General features: G+C 41.8%; 1 long non-coding RNA gene across 1 annotated transcript in view; it reads left to right on the top strand.

Moving 5' to 3' along the window:
- LOC134354283 (uncharacterized) overlaps positions 1-18,896 on the top strand; it is a 48,859-nt gene extending 29,963 nt beyond the window's left edge. The window contains exons 2-3 of the long non-coding RNA XR_010019760.1: positions 14,917-14,964; positions 18,752-18,896. This is a non-coding gene — a long non-coding RNA (uncharacterized LOC134354283). The remainder of the gene's footprint in view (positions 1-14,916; positions 14,965-18,751) is intronic.
- The last annotated feature ends 902 nt before the right edge of the window (positions 18,897-19,798 follow it).

The following is a 19,798-nucleotide window of genomic DNA, read 5'->3' as shown; positions in this document are numbered from 1 at the left end:
ATCATTTGAACTAATTGATAGATTTTTTCCACAATCTAATTGTAAATTTTTTGGTATATTTTCTTTTCTTGCTGGCGGTTTGATGTTTATTTTTAGAAGCTTTTTGTATGACGCTTGACTCCGGGGTTGTACACCAAATGGGTTCTTTTATTTCCCTCACTTTTCTGCTTAGTAGGTTTTTTTTGTTATCACAAATTTTCTTTCAATCTTTAAGATAGTGTGTTTTTTGAGACATTGTAAGTGTTGTTACTTCAATGTACTCATGTTATTTCTTTTGTATAATATAACAATAAAAAGATTTGAAAAGAAAGAAGAAACAAACATCCCTTTGCAATACTTCTTAAGTCTAGCAATGCTACTCTGGTCACTTTCTTTACATGGGATTTAAAATTCAAATCTGAATCAAGGATAATTCCCAGGCTAGTTACTTCTGATTTTACAAACAAAGCTGAGTTCCCAAGTTTATCAAGAAGTTTATCTATTTTGGGTTTGGCACCAACCAGAAGTATTTCAGTTTTATCTTCATTTAGTTTTAGGAAATTATTGCTTATCCATTTGTTTATTGCAGCCACACCAGAAGTCAGAGAAAATCGGGTGTTATCATCATCAGGCTTAACAGAGATGTATACAATTGTGTGTCAACTGCATAACTAAGGAAATCAAATTTATGCTCTCTAATGATGTCTCCTAAGAGGAGTATGTTTAAGGAGAAGAGTAAGGAACCAAGACAAATTCCCTGAGCAACACTGAAGTTCCAGCACTTTGTTGAACAGCAAGTTCCAGTTATCTATCACTATCTAGAACAAAAATCCCTTTTAAAAATTGATCTCCAAGATAGTCAAAACATTTTCTAAGATGTATGAATGGAACCAATTAAGTGCACTACAAGAGAGGCCAACCCAGTTCTTAACGTGATCTAAGAGAATGTTGTGGTCAATAGTGTCGAAGGCAACACTTAGATCAAGAAGAATTAGAAGTGACACTTTGTTGGCATCAGTGCTGAGCCCAAGGTTGCTGACAATTTTGGTAAGGGCCGTCTCCTTGCTACAGTTTGCTGGTTTGCTCTAAAACCTGACAGGAACTTTTCCAGAATATAGTTTTTATGCTGAAAGTTGTTGAGTTGGTTGAAAATATCTTTCTCAAGAATACAGCCCAGGAAGGGAAGGTTTGACTGGCCCTGACATCTACCTTCCCTCTCCATCCCTCCACTTTCTAACCTAGTGTTCTAGTTCCCATCCCCCTGCCAAACTAGGTTAAACCTTCCCAAGTAGCACTAGCAAACTCCCCAGACAGGATATTGGCTCTCCTCCAGTTCAGGTGAAAGCCATCTCCCTTGTGCAGGTCACTCCTGTCCCAGAAGAGATTCCAATGATCCAAGAACCTGAAACGTGCCCCCTGCACCAGTTCCTCAGCCACACATTCAGCTGCACCATCATTTTATTCTTGCCATGACTAGCACAAAGCTGTGGGAGCAACTCAGTTATTACTACCGTGGAGGTCCTGCTCATCAGCCTTTTTCCTAGCTCCCTATAAAAGCTGTTCAGGACATTTTCCACCTTTCTACCAACGTAAGTGGTGCCAATGTGCATATGGCATGCTTGCTTTCAGAGTCAGTGCATAGAATATAAGCATTGATACATTATGTTGAAACTTTACAAAACACTGGTTAAACCACACTAGGATTATTGAATACAGTTCTAGTTGCCACACAATAGGAAGGATGTGATTGCTCTGGAGAGAATGCAGAGGAGCTCACCAGGAGGTTGCCTGGTTTGGAGGACTTTAGTTAAAGGGGGAGATTGGATAAGCTGGTTTTGATTTCACTGGAGCAACACACACTGAAAGGCAAGCTAATAGAAATACATACATTTATAAGAGGCATAGAAAGGACAGATGGATGCATTTTTCCCTTGGTAGGACATCAAAAACAAAAGCATATAGGTTTAAAGTGAGAGGAATGAGTTTTAAAGGGGATTTGATAGAAAATATTTTTGTTCTAGACAGTGATAGATAACTGGAACTTGCTGTTCAACGAAGTGCTGGAATCAGACACAATCACTACATTTTAGAGACATTTAGATAGTTACTTAAATAAGCAAAGGATAGAAGGTTATGGGATCAGTGCAGATGGTAAAAGTTCAGCATAGATGTGATGGGCTGAAGGGCCTTTATCATGCCATATAACTTTATGACCCCCATTGCCCAGCATGATGTTCGGAGGTCTTGCACTTCTTCTTTGAACAGAGGTCCAATAAGTCCTTTTCTACTGTCAAACTCCTTTGCTAACTGAGCAACTTCTTTAATTCCACACACTTTCTCTTCATTGGATATGTGGAGCAGTCCTCATCTGAATTGTATTTGCATTCCCCTCCACCCTCAGATCTTCCTCTATTACATTAATAATTATATTTGTGCTGCTTTCTATACCTATACGGAACTCTAATTTCATTACCTTCACTGCTAATGCCCACTCTGCTCTTAGATTCACATGGTTTGTTTCTTTCTTTTTTCTGACTCGACATATCTACCCCAATGTGTGGTGATAGATTTGTTACTAATATCCAGTATTATCCCAAAACTCCCATGGTATCACAACATCTTTCCAGCTCATCATTTTTGTGTAAGAGTGTCATTCTATTCTCCAACTTTCTACATCATTGTTTTATCTGCTCCCATCTTGAGGTTTCCTTCATCAGTGTCTTTAAGGTTCTTTAAATTACCTCTTTCTTCTCATAGTTGACATGGTTCTCTACCATGTCTTCATTACTTTTTTCATATCTACTCTCACCCCAAAGGAAGATTAGAGTTCCCCTCATCTTATTTTCCATCCCAAGAGTCTTCACTTTATAAAGATTTCACCACCTTTACTTCTGCTACCTCCAAAATGACTCCACTACCAACTCATCTTTTCCATCTCTCCCTCTTCCACATCTGAAGGAACTGATCCCTTTATGAATCCTGGCCTACTCTTCCATCTTCACCAAACACTCCCCTCCACACAGCACTTTCCCATGGATCTGCAATACCTGCACTTTTCCCATCCAGAGACAAAACTGTACTTCCCAGTGAAGCAACAATTCAAGTTTAAAGCTCCAAGTTCAAAGTACACTTCTTATCGGAGTATGTATACATTATACAACCTTGGGATCTGTCTCCTTGCAAAAAAACCCAAGTGAACCCATAAAAAAATAATAAACATCTAATGTGCAGAGAGAGAAAAAATACAAATCATTCAAACAATAGAAGTGAGTAAGTAGCATTTAGAATGAAAGTGAGTCCTCAGACATGAAGTCCAGAACAGCCGGAGCACGTCACAGCCAGAGCTTCAAAGAGTGGAGTACACGTCATGGAGCAGCGAACAGAACTGGCTTGACCCTTGCCTCAGGACCTGACTCCTTGTCTTTTCAATCCATCTGGCCCATTGTTTAAATTGTCCATACATGGGGTCATTCCTCACTCTAAGACCAGGATCCTGTCATATTGATACATTCTGGGCCTGGACCTCCCCCTCCCATCCCTCCATCACCACGTTTCGGCCTGTACCTGACCTTTCCCAATCGGCCTGGCACTTAGATTGATCAAACCTCACTCTCGGTTTAGGTTGATGGGCCTCGAATCTGCCTCTACTCCGCTCTGACTTTGTTCCACTCTGTTCACCCCTACTACACCTTGAATATGTCTTGACCTCATCCCAACTAATCCTCGTACATTCCCCGACTTTGCCTCGCACCTGCACGCTTTGACCCTTGACTCAGCCTTGCCTTCGCTCACTGCTTCATTGTTTGTGGTGATCATTTACCATAATTGAAATGTTATTAATGAAATATTTAGTTGTATTTCTTGATTGGCTCATTGTCAGTACATTGTTGCTCATCTTCAGCAGTGCCATCTTAAAGCAGAAGCTCCTTATATTTCACTTGTATTTCTGCAAATGCAAGCAATGTCCATGATGTGATTTTATCTGCACTGGAGAAACAAAATGCAGATGTACAGGAGCCTCTATTTAGTCTACAAGGGCAACCCTGAGTTCCAGCTTTGTGTCACTTAAATTCTCTATCAAGCTCGCATTTTGATCTCCCTTTATTTGGCCTTTTACATTGCTTCAACAATACCCAATGTAAGCTTGAGGAATAGTACCATCTCCCCACAAGGCCAATTAAAACTCTTTGGAACAAGTTTTAAATTTAACATTTTCTGGTAAACATTTTTGCCCATATCAATATGATTTTATCTTCTTTTCAATTTGTCTCTGTACTGTTTTGTTTCATTTACCAGTTTTTAAAGTAACTATTACATTGATAATTTTCCTCTTTGCAACTTATACACATCTCCCTGTTCACTTTTCTAGGTCTGATGAAAAAAGATTAAGTTGAAATGTAGACTCGATCTCTCTTCATAGTGGCTATTTGACATGCGGAGTTCTGATTCATTGACTGTAAAGTTGTGTTAAATGTTCAAATTTAGGAAGTCTATAAATGCAAGAAAATATTTGACTAAACAGTTCCTGAGGAGGTATTGGAATTGAAATTTCAGTCCAAGAACATTTTTGTGCAGTGGTTCATTTTCTTTAGAATTATTAAATTAATAGATCAGCTCACCATTATTGAGGCTGGGTTTTTGGCTGCAGGCACTGCTATCATAGACCAATACTGGTTTGGGTTGCATTTTTCACATTCTCTCTTTCCAATTACACCTTCTGCACCTTTTTAATAGTTGTGTTAGCCCACTATCCTGATGAGGCACCATGGTAGAATAGTGGTTAGAGTAAAGCTCGGTGTGTCAGAGTTTGGAGTTCATTTCCATCCTCTATAAGAAAATTTTGTATGTTTTTCCCGTGTGCATATGGGTCTTTTCTGGATGCTCCGGTTTCCTTCCACTATCCAAAGATGAGCTTTGACCAGCGGCCAATCCGGACATCAGAAGTTTGAAGAGGAGAGGACTTCTATCAGGTGTACTGCCTGAGGATAAAAGGCAGGAGTGGTTTGTGAAAGCATAATAGAGCTTTGACCAGCTGCCAATCCAACATTGCAAGCTTGCAGAGGAGGGGACTTCAATCAGATCTACTGCCCAAGGATAAAAGGCAAGAGCTGGTGGCAGCAGTATAATGGAGTTTTGACTAGTGGCCAGTTGGCAGCTGAGATTGATTTTTAAGAGCAAATTTAAGGACAGTGGCAAGTGCAGCAGCCGTCATCTGAGTGGGCAGAGTCAGAGTAGTGATCTTAAGGCTGTAGCTCTTCGACACTTCAGCAAAGAGAGGTTTCTCTCAGAGAAAGGAAAGAAAAGACAAGCTCAATTTTTTTTCCTTTTTTCTTTATATCTGCTCAGCTACGACAGCAGAGATGTCAGGCAGGATAATGCAGGGCTCCTCTTGCAGGCAAGGAGACCTCCAGTATCCCTGACCACTACAACTGTGAGAACCGCATCCAGCTGCAGTTTCTAACAAACTGTGTTAAGGAGTTGGAGCTGGAACTGGATGAACTCGAGATCATTCGGAAGGCTGAAGGGATGATATGACATATAGAAGGGTGGTTACACTCAAGGTGGAGGACACAAGAAACTGGATGACAATCAGGAAGGGGAAAAGGGTTAAGGAGCCAGTGCAGAGTACTGCTGTGGTTATCCCCCTCAACAGCAGATATATCACTTTGGATACTATCAGTAGGCGGGGGGGGGGGGATGACCTAACAGAGGAAAGTTACAGTGGTCGGGTCTCTGGCATGGAGTCTGCCTCTGTGACTCAGAAGGGAAAGGGGAAGAAGAGACACTGTGGTGATAAAGGGTTTGTTATTTAGGGGAACAGACAGGAGGTTCCATGAGCGAGAGCTAGATTCTGGGATGGTATGTTGCCTCGCAGGTGCTAGGGTCCAGGATATCTCAGATTGATTGCTCAGCATTCTTAACTGGGAGGGTGAACAGCCAGAGGTCATGATCCATGTAGGTACTAATGACATGAGCAGGACTTGAGATGAGCTTCTGCATAGGGATTTTAGGGAGTTAGGTGCTAAGTTAAAGGACAGGACCTCCAGGTTTGAGGTCTTAGGATTGCTACCTGTATCATGTCGTTGTCGTAGCTATCCGTCGAGGTCGAAGATGATGGACTTCGTTCTGAAGAAGTGGACCACAGTGTGAAGACGCCTGTGCGTGTATTTGTTTAACGTGTACTTGATGTTGCACTCCAAGAAGCACACGATACTTCACAAATCAACCAACTGATTCCAATGGCATGGAAACCATGACGATCGGAGCTGATGGATTTGTTGCAGCCTTCATCGGCCTTCACAGCCGTTGAGTTCGAAGTAACTTCGTCCACCTGTCCCACTGTTGAGGGCTTGGTTGGATTGTTCTTTGTCAGGGACCTCACCCTTGACCTTACTGACATGGGTGACCCTACTAAGAGCATAGCTCCAGATGGCATTTCCCTCGGGATCACAGGACCACACAAGCTTTTCCACCACAACAAGATGACAATCCACGGAGAAGCTGTGTCATGTGTCAATCCACTAGCGTGAGGCTAAAACTAGGACGGTTATACAGTTTAATATGTGGCTAAGGAGATGGCGTGGGAGGGAGGGCATAAGAAATTTTGGATCATTGCACTCTCTTCCAGGGAAGATAGGACCTGCACAAAAGGGACAGTTTGCACCTGAACTGGAGGGGGACTAATATCCGAGCGGGAAAGTTTGTTAGATCTGCACGGTAGATTTAAACTGGTTGTGGGAGATGGGAACCAGAATGCCAGAATAGTTAGTGAATAGGTTGCTGAGGCAGATGTTGGTAAGATTTCAGGCAAAGTTAGGAATCAAAAGGTTGAGCATGGTCCGACAAAATCATAAAAGGTGAATACAAGACTGAAGGTGTTACATCTGAATGCACGCAGTATATGGAACTAGGTACATGAAAATTGGCAGATGAGCTGCTCTAGGCATCACTGAATCATGGCTGAAATATTCTAGCTGGAAGTTTAATGTCCAAGGATACACGTTGTATCAAAAGGATAGGTAGGAAGGCAGAGGGAGTGGCATTGCTCTGTTGGTAAAACAGTGAAAGGTGGCACAGGGTTGGAGGTGTTGAATCATTGTGGGTAGAGCTAAGGAGCTGCAAAAGTAAAAAGACCCTGATAGGATTTGTATACAAATCCCCAGATAGTAGTAAGGATATGGCCTACAAATTATAATGCGAGATAGAAAATGCATGCCAAAAGGGCAATGTTCAATACTCATGGGGGACTTCCATATGCAGGTAGATTGGGAAAATCAGAAGGGAGCTGGATTACAGGAGGGGGAATTTCTAGAGTGCCTATGAGATGGCTTTTTAGAACAGCTCATGGTTGAGCCCACTGGAGGACCAGTTATACTGGATTGGGTGTTGTGCAATGAACTAGAATTGATTAGAGCTTAAAGTAAAAGAACCCGTATGGGGCAAGTGGTCATAATATGATTGAATTCACCTTGAAATTTGAGAAGGAGAAGCTAAAGTCAGATCAGTATTAAAGTGGAGTAAAGGGAATTACAGAGGCATGAGAAAGGAACACACATCAAAGTTGCTGGTGAACACAGCAGGCCAGGCAACATCTCTAGGAAGAGGTACAGTCAACGTTTCAGGCCGAGACCCTTCGTCAGGACTTCATGAGAGAGGAGTTGGCCAGAATTGATTGGAAAAAAAATCACTGACAGGGATGATGGCAGAGCAGCGATGGCTGGAATTTCTGGAAGCAATTCAGAAGGCACAGGATATATACATCTTAAAGAGGAAGAAGTATTCTAAATGAAAGAAGGCACTACCATGGATAGCAAGCGAAGTCAAAGGCAACATAAAAGCCAAAGAGAGGGCATACAATAGAGCAAAAATTAGTGAGAAGTTAGAGGATTGGAAAGCTTTTAAAACCCAACAGAAGGCAGCTGTAAAGGTCATTAGAAGGTAAAGATGGAATACGAAAGTAAGCCAGCCAATAATATTTAAGAGGATACCAAAAGTTTCATCAAATACAAGTGCAAAAGTGAGGTGAGAGTGGATACTGGACCACTGGAAAATGATGCTGGAGAGGTAGTAATGGGGGACAGTGAAATAGCGGATGAACTGAGTGAGTATTTTGCATCAGTCTTCACTGTGGAAGACACTAGCAATATGGTGGAAGCTCCAGGCGTTGGGCCATAAAGTGTGTGAAATTACCATAACTAGAGAGAAGATGCTTGGAAAACTGAAAGGTCTGAAGGAAGATGAGTCACTTCAATCAGATGATGTACACCCCACAGTTCTGAAGGAGGAGGTTGAAGAGATCGTGGAGGCATTAGTAATTATCTTTCAAGAATTACTAGATTCTGGAATGTTTCTGGAAGACTGGAAAATTGCAAATGCAATTCCACTCTTCAAGAAGAAAGAAAGGCAGAAGAAAGGAAGCTATTGGCTAATTAGTCTGGCCTGAAGGGTTGGAAAAATGTTGCAGTCGATTTTTAAGTATGGAGTTGCAGGGTACTTGGAAGTGCATGATAAAATAGGCCATAGTCAGCATGGTTTCCTCAGGGGAAAATCTTGCCTGACAAATCTGTTGGAATTCTTTGAAGAAATAACAAGCAGGATAGACAAAGGAGAATCAGTTGATGTTGCGTACTTAGATTTTCAGAAGGTCTTTGACAAAGTGCCACACATGAGGCTGCTTAACAAGCTATGATCCCATGGTATTATAAGGAAAATCCTAGCATGGATAAAGCAGTGGGTGATTGGCAGGAAGCAAAGAGTGGGAATAAAGCGAGCCTTTTCTTGCTGGCTGCCAGTGACTTGTGGTGTTCCACAGGGGTCTGTGTTGGGTCTGAATCTTTTTACATTTTCTATCAGTGATTTGGATGATGGAATTGATGACTTTGTTGCAAAGTTTGCAGATGATATAAAGTTAGGTGGATGGACTAGCAGCTTTGAAGAAGTAGAGAAGCTACAGTAGGACATAGATTAGGAGAATAGGAAAGAAATGGCAGATAAAATATAGTGTCAGGAAGTGTGCACTCATGCAGTCCGGTAGAAGAAATAAAAGGATTGCCTATTTTCTAAATGGAGAGAAAATACAAAAATCAGAGGTACAAAAGGACTTGAGAGTCCTTGTTCAGGATTCCCCGAAGGCTAATTTGCAGGTTGAGACTGTGGTGAGGAAGGAAAATGCAATGGCAGCATTCATTTCAAGAGCACTAGAGCATAAAAGCAAGGGTGTAATGTTGAAACTTTATAAAGCACTGGTGAGGCCTCACCTGAAGTAATGTGAACAGGATTGGACCCCTTATCTCAGAAAGGATGTGCAAAAGCTGGAGACGGTTCCAAAGATATTCATGTAAATGATTCCAGATTGAATGGCATGTCATATGAAAAGCACTTGATGGCTTAATTTGATGGCCTGTATTTACCAGAATTCAGAAGAATGAGGGCTGACCTCATTGAAACCTATCAAATGGTCAAAGGCTTTGATTGAGTAGAAGTGGAGAGGATGTTTCCTATGGTGGGAGAGTCTAAGACCAGGAGACACAGCCTTAAAACGGTGTGGGGGGGGGAACGTCCTTTTAGAACAGAGATGAGGAGGAATTTCTTTGCACAGACAGTGGTGAATCTGTGGAATTCTTCGCCATATGCAGCTGTGAGGACCAAGTTTTTATGCATATTTAAGGCAGAGGTTGATACATTCTTGATTTGTCAGGGCACAAAGGGATACACGGAGAAGCTAGGAGATTAGGGCTGAGAAGAAAATTGGATCAACCACAATGAAATTGCGGAGCAAACACGATGGGCCACATGGCTTAATTCTGCTCCTACATCTTATGGTCTTCTGATTTTATGTATCTGTTAATAGATTCATTAGTTATTGTAAATTATCCTTTGATGAGACTAGGAGTTAAATTGAGGGGCTTTTAGGCACCTTAGAAGGGCCTACTCTGCAGTGTATCTCTCAATAAATAAATCTCTTTGATGTCCTTCTTTAAAGAAAGGCAATTTTCTTCCTCCACCATCAGCACAGCCCTCACTCACATCTCTTCTATTTGGTGCACATCTTCCCTTATCCCATCAGCCCTCTACCCTACCAGAGATAGGGTTCCTTTTGTCCTCACCTATCATCCCACCAGCCGCTGTGTCTAGCACATAATTCTATATAACTTCCTCCATCTCCAGCAGGATCCCACCACCAAGCACAACTTTCCTTTCTCCCAACTTTCCGCTTTCTGCAGAGATCTCTCCCTATGCAACTCCCTTGTCCATTCATCCCTGTCCTCCAATCTCCCTCCTTGCAAGTGAAACAAGGGACACACCTGCCACGACACCTCCTCCCTCATTCTCATTCAGGGCTCAAACAGTCCTTCCAGGTGAGGTGACACTTCACCTGTGAGTCTGTTGGGGGTTCCAGTGTGGCCTCCTGTATATCTGTGAGAACTGACATAGACTGGGAGACTGCTTCTTCAAGCACCTATGCCTCCATCAGAAAAAGCAGGATCTCCCTGTGGTCACTCATTTTAATTTCACTTCCCATTCCCATTCTGATGTGTTAGTTCATAGCTTCCTTTACTGCTGCAATGAGGCCACACTCAGGCTGGAGGAGCAAAGCCTTATATTCCATCTGAGTAGGCTCCAACCTGGCACGAACATCGATTTCTCAAACCTTCGATAAATGCGCCACCCCCCAACCCCCTTCACCATTCCCCATTCCCAATTCTCTCACTCACCTTATCTCCTTACCTGCCCATCACCTCCCTCTGGTGCTCATCTCTGTTCCCTTTCTACCATGATCTTCTACCCTCTCCTATCAGATTCCCCCTTCTCCAGCCCTTTATCTCTTTCACCAATCAACTTCCCAGCTTTTTACCGCACCCCTCCCCCTCTCCCGGTTTCACCTGTCACTTACTTCCTTTTACTTCTTCTTCCTCTGCCCCCAACTTTTTACTCTGACTTCTCATCTTTTTTTCCAGTCCTCATGAAGGGTCTTGACCCAAAACATCGACTGTTTTCTCTTTTCCATAGATATTGCCTGGCCTGCTGAGTTTCTCTAGCATTTTTATGTGTTCCCTCCAAGCAGTGAAAATGATCAGCAAACCATACACTCTTGCTTCTTTCCTGTAATGTCTTCATTCAGTCCATAATGAATCCAGGTCACAGCAAATGAGCGAGGATTATATTGCAATCAAGACAGTATCTTGTCATAGTACACCTGAGGTCACTGGATGTGGCTTCTTCTTGGCTCATAGAACATAAAACATAGAATAGTACAACACAGTACAGGCCCTTCGGCCCACAATGTTGTGCCGACTCTCAAACCCTGCCTCCCATATAAGCCCCCAACTTAAATTCCTCCATATACCTGTCTAGCAGTCTCTTAAACTTCACTACTGTATCTGCCTTCACCACTGACTCAGGCAGTGCATTCCAGGCACCAACCACTCTCTGAGTAAAAAACCATCCTCTAATATCCCCCTTGAACTTCCCACCCCTTACCTTAAAGCCATGTCCTCTTGTATTGAGCAGTGGTGCCCTGGGGAAGAGGTGCTGGCTATCTGCTCTATCTATTCCTCTTATTATCTTGTACACCTCTATCATGTCTCCTCTCATCCTCCTTCTCTCCAAAGAGTAAAGCCCTAGCTCCCTTAATCTCTGATCATAATGCATACTCTCTAAACCGGGCAGCATCCTGGTAAATCTGCTCTGTACCCTTTCCAATGCTTCCACATCCTTTCTATAGTGAGGCGACCAGAACTGGACACAGTACTCCAAGTGTGGCCTAACCAGAGTTTTATAGAGCTGCATCATTACATCGCGACTCTTAAACTCTATCCCTCGACTTATGAAAGCTAACACCCCATAAGCTTTCTTAACTACCCTATCTACCTGTGAGGCAACTTTCAGGAATCTGTGGACATGTACCCCCAGATCCCTCTGCTCCTCCACACTACCAAGTATCCTGCCATTTACTTTGTACTCTGCCTTGGAGTTTGTCTTTCCAAAGTGTTCCACCTCACACTTCTCCAGGTTGAACTCAATCTGACACTTCTCAGCCGACTTCTGCATCCTATCAATGTCTTTCTGCAATCTTCAACAATCCTCTACACTATCTAGAACACCACCAACCTTTGTGTCGTCTGCAAACTTGCAAGCCCACCCTTCTACCCCCACATCTGGGTCGTTAATAAAAATCACGAAAAGTAGAGGTCCCAGAACAGATCCCTGTGGGACACCACTAGTCACAATCCTCTAATATGAATGTATTCCCTCCGCCACGACCCTCTTCCTTCTGCAGGCAAGCCAATTCTGAATCCACCTGGCCAAACTTCCCTGGATCCCATGCCTTCTGACTTTCTGAATAAGCCTACAGTGTGGAACCTTGTCAAATGCCTTACTAAAATCCATATAGATTACATCCACTGCACTACCCTCATCTATATGCCTGGTCACCTCCTCAAAGAACTCTATCAGGCTTGTTAGACACGATCTGCCCTTCACAAAGCCATGCTGACTGTCCCTGATCAGACCATGATTCTCTAAATGCCCATAGATCCTATCTCTAAGAATCTTTTCCACCAGCTTTCCCACCACAGACATAAGGCTCATTGGTCTATAGTTAACCGGACTATCCCTACTACCTTTTTTGAACAAGGGGCACAGCATTCGCCTCCCTCCAATCCTCCGGTACCATTCCCATGGACAACGAGGACATAAAGATCCTAGCCAGAGGCTCAGCAATCTCTTCTCTCACCTCATGAAGCAGCCTGGGGAATATTCCGTCAGACCCGGGGGACTTATCCGTCCTAATGTACTTTAACAACTCCAACACCTCCTCTCACTTAATATCAACATGCTCCAGAACATCAACCTCACTCATATTGTCCTCACCATCATCAAGCTCCCTCTCATTGGTGAATACCAAAGAGAAGTATTCATTGAGGACCTCGCTCACTTCCACAGCCTCCAAGGACATCTTCCCACCTTTATCTCTAATCGGTCCTACCTTCACCCCGTCATCCTTTTTTTCTTCACATAATTGAAGAATGCCTTGAGGTTTTCCTTTACCCTACTCACCAAGGCCTTCTCATGCCCCCTTCTTGCTCTTCTCAGCCCCTTCTTAAGCTCCTTTCTTGCTTCCCTATATTCCTCAATAGACCCTTGCTTCCTAAACCTCATGTATGCTGCCTTCCTCCACCTGACTAGATTTTCCACCTCACTTGTCACCCATGGTTCCTTCACCCTACCATTCTTTATCTTCCTCACCGGGACAAATTTATCCCTAACATCCTGCAAGAAATCTCTAAACATCGTCCACATGTCCATAGTACATTTCCCTACAAAAACATCATCCCAATTCACACCCGCAAGTTCTAGCCTTATAGCCTCATAATTTGCCCTTCCCCAATTAAAAATTTTCTTGTCCTCCTCTGATCCTATCCTTTTCCATGATAATGCTAAAGGCCAGGGAGCGGTGGTCACTGTCCCCAAGATGCTCACCCACTGAGAGATCTGTGACCTGACCTGGTTCATTACCTAGTACTAGATCTGGTATGGCATTCCCCCTAGTCGACCTGTCCACATACTGTGACAGGAATCCGTCCTGGACACACTTAACAAACTCTGCCCCGTCTAAACCCTTGGAACTAATCAGGTGCCAATCAATATTAGGGAAGTTAAAGTCACCCATGATAACAACCCTGTTATTTTAACACCTTTCCAAAATCTGCCTCCCAATCTGTTCCTCAGTATCTCTGCTGCTACCAGGGGGCCCACAGAATACCCCCAATAGAGTAACTGCTCCCTTCCTGTTCCTGACTTCCACCCATACTGACTCAAAAGAGGATCCTGCTACATTACCCACCCTTTCTGTAGCTGTAATAGTATCCCTGACCAGTAATGCCACCCCTCCTCCCCTTTTTCCGCCCTCTCTATCCCTTTTAAAGCACTGAAATCCAGGAAAATTGAGAATCCATTCCTGCCCTGGTACCAGCCAAATCTCTGTAGTCATAATTACATGTATGTATCCAAGCTCTCAGTTCATCACCTTTGTTCCTGATGCTTCTTGCACTGAGGTACACAATCTTCAGCCCTTCTACCTTACTGTCTTTACACCGTTTATTCTGCTTCGCTTTCCTCAAAGCCTCTCTATATGTTAGATCTGGCTTTACTCCATGCACTTCTTTCACTGCTCTATTGCTCCGGGTCCTATCCCTCTTGCAAATTAGTTTAAACCCTCCCGAACCATGCTAGCAAACCTACCTGCAAGGATATTGCTCCCCCTGAGCATATTGCTCAGTGCTCATGAAATTACATGGTGTCATCCCATCGTTGGTCAATGAGGTCAGTAGAAAATCCCAAAATCAACTCATAGCAATTTTTCAGCAGTCTCTATTTCAATGTTGTGATTTTAAAAAGGTGCAAAATATTTGCTTTAAAATATGGTATTCATTAGTATATTTCTTTTTCAATTGAATTTTTATTGCTTATTCTATATCAATCAGAATCCTCTTGAAGAAGGAGGCTGATTATCTATAGGTTTACATTTTATTTATTTGCTTAGAGATACAGCAAGAAAGAAGCCCTTCTGGCCCTTTGAGCTGGACTGTCCAGCAACCCCAATTTAAACCTAATCTCATCATAGGACCATTTATAATGACCAATTTTCAGACCTGATAGATCTTTGGACAGTGGAAGGAAAACGGAGGACCCTGAGAAAACCCATTGCATTCCATGTTGGGGACATACACAGACGCCTTTCAGAGGACACTGGGATTGGCTCCGAGCTGTGGAGCCCCGAGCTGTTAGAGCATCGTGATAATCGTTATGTGCGCCCATGGTCCTTTTGGTTCAAAGGGACTAAGTGCTGTATTCAACTTAAAATGTTACTGATCAATTTGCTGAAATTGTGATTGCTGCTTCTTAAAGTTATGTGTGGTTTCCTTTTATCTTCAGCTTTCTTCTTCTCAAGTCCTTGGCTGGAAGGACGACCCTGATGACAAGGTGCGTACCTGCATTGTCTTTGTAACTGTGTTTGGCTTTTCCAGTGACTATCTTCTCCTAAAGAGATGACCATAAATTAGTGCTAACTATAACATTCTGTTGTTCCCTCTGCAGTCTGTGACAGCCAGCATAAAGAGAAATATGAATGGTGTTTGAGAATATGAAATATGTACACAGCAGTGATAAATCTTCATTGACTGCTGTCCATAATAATTAATCTTTGTTATTGAGAAAACTGCTCCCAAAATGATATATGAATCATTTATGTGTCTTTGCAAGAAACTTCTTAAATAACACAGATATGATTATATGGCATACTTCAAAATAAATGGGTAGATTAAAGTACCCAGTATTACAAATTTTCCTCTCTCTCTCTGGGAAGGTTCATTGATCTTCATTTGCTTTGAAAAGTACCTTATGACTCGGTAATTTAGAATGAGTATAGCATTGATGGTGACAGGCTTAATTGTCTTTCTATCTTTAAAGGCAGGTAGTTCTGTTAGAAAGTGTTGTACCGAGCCCCATCTGGCCTGGTTGAACCTTTGTAAAAGACACTTTGCAATCTTACTAATTTCTGAGCAGTCTTCAAATTTTCACTTTCAAAGAATAATTTCCAACCACTTCCTTCTTTTGTAAAATAGGCATTGTGTTGCACAATGGTTTGGATGAAAATAAAACTTCAATATTTTGCACTTTTTAGTTATTCAAGGAACTAAGAAATATTTTGGGATGTTGTGTCTATAAGAAGAATACTTAATTTGAATATCTGAAATAGAAATAATGAGTGGATTTAATCCTGAAACCCAGCATCAGTTGGCCTGATTATTTTAAGATCTATATGTGAGTTGATTGTGGGGAGGAATTGAAGAACTTGCCTGAAAGTCCTGAAGATTTTTTTTTACTGCACGGGATAAATTATGAAAATGGCATCATCTTTTGCAACATTCTGTGGCTATTTAAAGAGTCACTCAAAATTATTCCTTCAGTTGATAAGTCCTGATGCAAACTCTGCTTCCAAAATTCTGACCAAGCCTTGTTTATTTTTAATTTGAATCTGATACTGTGCTGGCGACAGTATCTTTCCATTTGTTCTTACCTCTCTGCCAGTCTCACCCAAAGTTATTATTCTTTGTCAAATTGAGTTGACACATTGATCCAAAAGTTTTCAAACACAATTTCTGTCTTGGTTAAAAAAATAAATACTGTTTAAATATAATGAACATCCGTTGGTGTAATATATGATTTTCTAGTAATGTGCAATACCTCTGCAGGATCTCTACTGAGTCCTCAGCTTCTCACCCTATATTATAGACTGAATGAAAGATTGTTAATGCTAAGTCTGCAGCTGAGACAGGATAGTTGGTGGAACAGATGATAGTATTGATCGGAATAGGAAGCTTCCAAAGGCAGATGCCAGCAAATTAAGTAGACAAATTTGAGGCAATAGAGTTCATTGGAGCTATTGGGGAACAACCTACTTTAAATCCAACCAAGGATTTTGAACATTGTCTTAAAGCTTCTGATTGTGTTTATAAGTATGTTATAAAATTCAAAGCTTGTTTCGTAGTCTGACAAACCACAATCAAGGCAGTTACCATTAAAGCCACAAAAAGAACTTCACTTGGTGAAGAAACAGCATGAGTATTCAACTGGAGTCCTAACCGGAGCTCAGTCCAGCTTCTAACTTGATGCACTTCCTCTCACAGAAGAGTGTTATCACAAAACCTTTCCAAAATAGGGTACAGTGGACAAGATGGTGAAGACTAATTTAATAGCAGACATCAAAAATAACTTTCTAAGTAGTTGAATGAGAAAGAACACTGCTGGGACAGGGAGAAGGAAAATGGAAGTGGTATTAACTGTGAGGAATTACGACATATGGGCAATCAAAGAGATTCATATGGCTTGGTGGACAGCTTATTAAAAGCCAACCAAGAAGTGTAAGAAGCAATAAAACTGGTGGGAGGGATCTCAAGGATAATGGAATACCAAAGTGAAGAAGTGATCTTTAATTACACACAGCCTTTGCAGCTCCAGTATCGAGTGTTTTTTCAGTTGTAGGTGCTGAAGTCACAGTCAAGGGATTGCGACACTGAAAGCAGGACTGCCCATGTAAACTTGTTTTGTATTCCCTGAATTTAGAAGCTTAAAGGGTACTCTATTAATGTTTTAATAGTGGTAAAGGCTGGGAGTTGAGTCCATAGAGTGGAGCTATTTCTCCCAGCGGGAAGATCTCTAGAGGAAAAGGGCACAACATTAAAATTTCAAGTTCAGACATTACAAAACAAGAAATACAAAAAAAATTGTGGACCTCAGGAATTTTCCACAATGCCCGTACCCACTGCCCAAAAAAAGATTCAGACATTATATTTTGTAATGTCAAAAGGTCAAGGGTAATAAAACAAAGATACAGAAATGAAGTTTAACAACTGCTCATCATAATCTGTAAAGACAAATGTAATACATGTAATTGCTTGCAATCAATTTCTAAAAAAAAAATCAATTAGGAACATATCACTGGCATACATTATGAAATACATTGTTTTGCAGTAGCATAATAAAAAGCTATAAATTATAATAAGAATGTTTTAATAATATAGATTAAATTAAATAAGTAGTGCAAAATGAGAGCAAAATAAAAATATAAAGTGAGTTAGTGTAGATGGGTTCATTGTCTATTCAGAAATTTGATGGCAGTGAGGAAGAAGCTGCTCCTAAAATGACAAGGGTGTGTTTTAAGGCTTCTGTACCTCCTGATTGATGGTAGCAATGAGAAGAGGGTATGTGCTAGGTAATGGGGGGTCCTTAATGATGAATGCCACCTTTTTGAGGCATCACCTTTAGAAGATTTCCTCAGTGCTGAAGAGGCTACTATGCATGATGGAACTGGCTGAGCTCGCAACTTTCTGCAGCTTTTTCTGATTCTGTGCAGTGATATATTCATACCAGATGGTGATACAGCCAGTTAGAATGCTCTCCACGATATATCTGTAGAAATGTGTGAGTGCCCTTGATGACATATCAAGTCTCCTCAAACTGATACTGAAATATAACCACTGCCAAGCCTTTTCTGTAATTGCATCAAAGTGTTGGGTCCAGGATAAATCTTCAGAGATGTTGATAAACAGGAGCTTAAAGCTGCTTATCTTTTCCACTGCTGATCCCTCAAAGAGGACTTTTGTGTGCTCTCTCAACTTCCCCTTCCTGAAGTCCACAGTCTTACTGATGTTGAGAGCAAGGTTGTTGCTACAATTGGCAACAATACCTCCTCCATGAGCTACATCAGCATAAATGCACCACAAGGATGTGTGTTTAGCCCCCTGCTCTACTTGCTTTACTCTTATGACTGTGCGGGTAAGCAGAGCTCCAATGCCACATTCAAGTTTGCTGATAACACCACTGGCTGAATCAAAGGTGGTGATCAATCAGCATATAGGAGGGAGGTTGAAAATCTGGCTGAGTGGTGTTATAATAACAACCTCTCAGTCAACGTCATCAAAACAAAGGAGCTGATTATTGACTGGAAGAGAAAACCAGAGGCCAGTGAGCCAGTCTTCATTGGGGAATCAGAGGAGGAGAGGCTCAGCAACTTTAAATTCTTCTGTGTTACTACTTTGGAGAAGTTGTCCTCAGCCTAGCACGTAAGTGCAATTTTGAAGTAGGTACCTCTACTTCCTTAGGAGTTTACGAAGATTTGGCATGGCATCTAAAGCTTTGATGAACTTCTATAGATGTGTAGTGAAGAGTATATTGATTGGCTTCTATTGATTGTCACTTTTTCAAGCAGGTGGAAACCTCAAACTGAAGATCAGTTGTTTGGCGCAGGTTTTCAGAGCCCTACCAGGTGCAGCATCAGGGCCCGCCACCTTGTGAAGGTTTATCCACATGAAAGCTGTCCTGATGTTGGCCTCCAAGACAGAGATGCTGCAAGGATTTACACAGGTGTAATTTTATTCTCCCTTTCAAAGCATTCATAAAATGCATTTAACTTATCTGGGAGTGAAGCATCACAGCCATTCATGATGTTACGTTTTGCCTTGTAGGAAGTAATGGCCTGTAAACCTTGCCAGAGGTGATGTGCATTCGATTCCATCACTGACTTCAATAAGAATTGTTTTCTCATTCTTAAAATAGCCTTGTAGGTCACACCCAGACTTCTTGTTAAGTTCTGAGTCATACGTCTTTAATATCACAGGTCTAGCCCTTAGCAGACTATGAATCCCCTTGTTCATCCACAGATTTTGTTTTGGGCATGTCCAGCATATTCTCAAATGCACACACTCATCTACACAGACTTTGATGAAATTGATGACAACTGTGGCATATTCAGATTTAGATCTGAAGATGAATCTCTGAATGTTGTCCAGTCCACCAACTCTGAGCAGTCCTGTAAGCTATCCTCTGTCTCCCTTGATCATACCTTTTTAGTCCTCATCACTGTTTTTGTGGTCTTTAGTTTCTGCCTATATGCTGGAGTAGAAGTGCATCCAGGTGATCAGACATTCCGAAGTGTGGGCACGGGATGGCACAGTAAGCATTCTTGATGGTGGTATACCAGCATAGCAGTGGTTCTTCTGGTTTCACAGGTGATATGTTAGTGGTAGATGTTCAGAGACTTCTTCAAGCTGGCCTGGTCGAAATCCTCTGCAATGATAGGGAAGGCATCAGGATACACTGTTTCATGCCTGCTGATCACGATGCTCAGCTCCTCAACTTCTTGTCTGATGTTGGCCTGAGCTGGATTGTACAGTACTACTGGAATGATGGGGGAACACTTCCTCAGTAGATAAAATGGACGATACATGACTGCTATATATTTCAGGTTGGGTGAGCA

This window comes from Mobula hypostoma, chromosome 11, assembly GCF_963921235.1.
Source record: "Mobula hypostoma chromosome 11, sMobHyp1.1, whole genome shotgun sequence".
Classification (NCBI taxonomy): domain Eukaryota; kingdom Metazoa; phylum Chordata; class Chondrichthyes; order Myliobatiformes; family Myliobatidae; genus Mobula; species Mobula hypostoma.
The sequence above is the reverse complement of the archived record's forward strand: the minus strand, read 5'-3'. Positions and strand labels throughout refer to the sequence as shown.